This window comes from Muscardinus avellanarius (genome assembly GCF_963383645.1).
Source record: "Muscardinus avellanarius genome assembly, chromosome: 2".
Taxonomy (NCBI): Eukaryota; Metazoa; Chordata; class Mammalia; order Rodentia; family Gliridae; genus Muscardinus; species Muscardinus avellanarius.
Genome location: NC_137787.1, coordinates 200,521,341 through 200,526,000, shown reverse-complemented (window position 1 = coordinate 200,526,000; position 4,660 = coordinate 200,521,341).

Genomic DNA, 4,660 nt, shown 5'->3' with positions numbered 1-4,660 from the left:
ATCCTCCTCCGGGAAGAAATGCTTCCTCAGTGTAAAACTGCAGTGAGTCAAAGTTCAAAGTGAGTCAGGCGTGGTAGCACACACCTGTAATTTCAGTACTTGGGAGGCTGAGACAGGAGGATTGTAGGTTCAAAGACAGCCTCAGCAAGTAGTAACACTCTCATCAACATATTAAGACTTTGTTTTAAAATAAAAATAAGCCAGGCATGGCGGCATACCCTTGTAATCCCAGCATTTGGGAGGCTGAGACAGGAGGATCGCAGTTTGCTAATAGCCTCAGCTACTTAGTGAGGCCCTTTGCAACTCAGTAAGACTTTGTTTCAAAATAAAGAAGAAAAATAGGGCTGGGTGTGTAGCTTGGAGGTAGAATGCCCCTGGGTTCCATCCCCAGCCCTGCAAAAAAAAATAATAATAATAAATTAATTAATTAGTAATAAGTTTCAAGGTGTAGCTTGGAGGTAGAATGCCCTTGGGCTCAATCCTCAGAACCCCCGCCCCTCACACACAAAAGTTTCAGGTGAGCCTTGAAGATCTGCAGTATATATGGAGAGATATACCATGTTCATGAATGGGAAACTTTGATAATAGAAAAGTATCAGTCTCTCAAAATGTAATTCTGCATTCCATCCATGAGTTCCAAGGAAGTATATATTTGTATATGTGTAATGTTCAAATCAGAGTACTCAACATTTCCATCTCCTTGAACACCTATTATTTTTTTCTGTTGAGAACCTTCCAACTCTTCTCTTCTAGAACATTATATATATATATATATATATGAATAGCCCCATGCCCTCTTGGCCCATGTAGAGGTATTAATGCTTTCAGTCCTCTGAGGCTGAGTCATAAGAAGCCTTATCTCTCTCAGTTCATCTTTCGGTAAATCATCTTAGGAATCCTGGTCCTGTAAGTAAATATTCTAGGTGTCCTGCTGGAGAGAGGCCATGTGGAGAGCCCTGGAGCACGGATGCTGTAAGGAGAAGATGATCACACAGAGAAGCTTCAGAACACCAGATGTGTGAGGGAAGAGTCCTTTTTTTTTTTTTTTGTGGTCCTGGGGATGGCACCCAGGGGCATTCTATGCTCCCAGCCCTATTTTTTATTCTTTATTTGGAAACAGGGTCTCACTGAGTTGCAGAGGGCCTCACTAAGTAGCTGAGGCTGTCTGTGAACTGTGATCCTTCTGTCCAGCCTCCCGAATGCTGAGATGACAAGCGTGCACCACCGCACGCCTGGCTAAGAGCCCATTTTTGATGTTGTAGCTCCTTGAGCCTATCAAGCTTCTGGTCCCAGGCACTGTCTACAGCTGCACGAGAGGCCGAGCAAGACCAGCAGAACTGACCAGCCAGAGCCAATATCCACAGCACCACAGAGATAATGTACAGTTTAGGTTTTAAAGGACCTCCAGACTGCTGGTGTCAGACAGTGCAGGCAGAGTTGGGGGGTAGGACAGGGCTGGGGCAGGCGAGTCACTGGGGGTGTGGCCTTGGGGATGCTGTTTGCTCCTTCCCCCGACCTCTCTGGGCTTTCTGGCTTCCATGAGGTAAAAATGGCCTTTCCTACCACACCATTCTCTAAAGGCCTGCCTTGGAGCTGGCCGACCATGAACGGGAGGAAACCTTTGAAACTTCTGAAACCAGGAGCCAATAAGCCTTTCTTCCTCTCAGTTGTGCTTGTGAGGTTTTCATTTTTATCATTTACAATGACTGAGTCTCAAAGATTTTCAAACTGGAACACACGTGTGGGCTAAGATACTCAGGGCCTCACAATGGGACCTCATTTAGAGATGGAGCCATTGCTGACAGAATGAGCTGAGCTGAGGTCATCCTGGAGCATGCCGGCCCTTATATACAGTTAGTGTCCTGGTAAGAGGGGGAGAATTTGGGCTAGGCATGCATGCCTGTCATTCCAGCACCTGGGAGGCTGCAGCAGGAGGATGGCAGGTGGAGACCAGCCTCAACTTAGTGGGACTCTTTAGCAACCTAGCGAGACACTGTTTCAAAACAAAACTAACTAAATAAATGTCTGACAGTGTAACTCAGGGGTAGAAGTGCCTGGGTACAATCTCCATTTATCCTCTCCCACACACAAAAAAAGTTTGGTCATAGAAAGGAAAAGGCAGGTGTGTGTGTGTGTGTGTGTGTGTGTGTGTGTGTGTGTGTGTGTGTGTATAAGTTGTATCCACGAGTCAAGGAAAGCCTGGGGTCCCCAGGAACTGGAAGAGGCTGGAAGGATCCTGCCCTAGGGTCCGTGGAAGGGGTAGGACCTCCGACTGGGTGTTATCATGTGTGATGAGCTTGGGGGGTGGATCAGCTCCCAAGTTATTCCAGACTGTGCTGCCTGTGGGCCCAGACAAGCCCTGTGCACTGCTTTATACCTTCCAGCACATTCCCAGACCCATCCTGCCTGCCCCTCCACCCCTCAGCTGGAGGGTGACTGGCAGCTGAGAAACTGCCCTGGCTGGATTCTTTCAGTGGCCCCTAAGTGTGGGAGTTCAGGCTTTTCTTCCCAGGGGCCCAGTGTCTCTGCTGTGCTGGGCCAGCTCACCCACGTCTGAGCACCCGGGCTCCAGGCTCCGGATCCCCCACTAATCACAATTTTTGAGCAAATCAACTCAAGATGGAAGAAGGACGGATGGTAGAATAGGAAATCCTTCAGTGCCCATCTGAGGTGGGCCCATCACTGCCCCGTGGCCATCTGGGGCCTTGGTATCTTTGTCTATACTGATGAGGAGGTAGAATAAGAGAAATAAAATATTAGGTAGAAAGAAGACCAATTGGGAGGGAAGGAAAAATATAATTTAAAATCCTGTAGGCTGTGTTTCGTCTTTGGCAGAAGCCTCCACGAGCCACTCCTTAACCACAAGGGCTTCTCTCCCAACCTTGGATTCCTGAGATGTCCAGTAAACAAAGGTCTATGAGGAGGAGGACAAAGGCTGGACAGCAGCCATCCGTCACTCCTCATTGCCAGGGGATCCTGAAGACCAAGAGGAGTCTAGCTCTCCACTGTGGGGCCCCACCTACCCCTCATGGAGGTTCTATAAAAGAACTGAAAAAGCAGCAAAGACTCTCTTGCTCGAAGCTCTTAGGATGGCCTGCCTTTGCCCTCAAATCCCTCGCTTTCCTAAATAAAACCTGTCTTTTTTTGACCAGTGCATGCTGAATTTCTTTTCTGCCTCTTAAGCCAAGAACCCTAAAGAATTGTCTCCCATTTTCTGTTCATCTCACACCTCGGAAACGGGAGCCAAACCTGGCCCTTGTTTGCCTGGCCCTGATCCCGAGCCCCCACCAGCCGCTCAGCAGGCATCTGATGCAGGCTGAATTGACGTGAACTCCCCAGGAAGGAAGTGCCCAGGGGGAGGAGGCTGAGAGGACATTCAGAACCCCAGAAGGCTCACCTCCACCGTCCCCAGGGCCGCAGTGGCAGGGAGCTGGGGGAAAGACCCCCACCTCCACCTCGGTTTAGCAGCTCAGCGTCGAGGCCCTCCCAGCCCAGGCGCCAGCTGAAGCAGCGGCTCCGGCCTCCACATTTTCTCTAAAATAAATACCGACCCCCTGCACGTGGACTAGTTTAAAATCATTTCAAGATGTCCCTCTTTAAAAGGCCAGGAGGAAGGATTTTACTTGTAGTCACCGAACTGCTGAAATCCCGACCGGGTCCTGGAGGGCACTCCCGTAATCCCCGTGCTTGGGAGGCGACACTGGAGGATCACAGGTTCCCGGGCAGCAACTCAGTGAGACCCTGTTTCAAAATAAAAAATAAGCCGGGCGTGGTGGCGCATGCTTGTAATCCCTGCGCTTGGGAGGCTGAGACAGGAGGATCCACAGGTTCAAAGCCAGCCTCAGCTACTTAGTGAGGCTCTCAGCAACTTAGTGAGACCCTGTTTCCAAATAAAGTATAAAATAGATCTGGGAGTATAGCCTGGAGGTAGAATGCCCCAGTACCAGGGGGTTCCACGCCCAGTACCACAAAAACTAAAATAGGGCTGGGGTGTTGCTCAGAGGTAGAACGTCCCTGGGTTCAATCACCAGTCAGCCCCCCCCCCCAACTTTAAATAGCAAAGGCTGTCCTATCCTCAGATACAGGACAGCAGAAAAAACGAAACCGCAGGGCGCCCCCTCCCCGCCGCGCACGCAGGCCGCCCGGGTCAGGGGTTCTCCTCGGCCTCTGCAAACTTTTCCCGGCGACCTTGCGGGAGCTACATTTCTGCTCCCGCGGAGGAAACCCACGCGCCGCTGGGCGGCCGGACCGAGAGGGAGCCGAGAGCGGGACGGCAGAGGTCCCGGCCGCCGGCCCGGGCGGCCTCGGGCGGGTGCGGAGCAGGGAGAGCCGCCCAGGCGCCTCTGGACGCTCCGCCAGGCTCGGGGCAGCCTGGGGGCGGAGCGGCGAGGGGCGGGGCCGCCTTCCCGGGAAGGGGCGGGGCGTGGGCCGGGGCGGGGCCAGGCCCGGGGGCGGGGCGTGGGCCGGGGCGGGGCCAGGCCCGGGGGCGGGGCGTGGGCCGGGGCGGGGCCAGGCCCGGGGGCGGGGCGAGCCGAGGCCGGGCTGGCCGTGGGCGCGGGACCCAGGGCTCCGCTGCTGCGGGCGCGGGCGCGCGGCTCCCCTTTGCCCCGGCGGGCCTGGGCGGGTCACCGGGGTTGGGGTCCCCGCGAGTGCGGGGAGG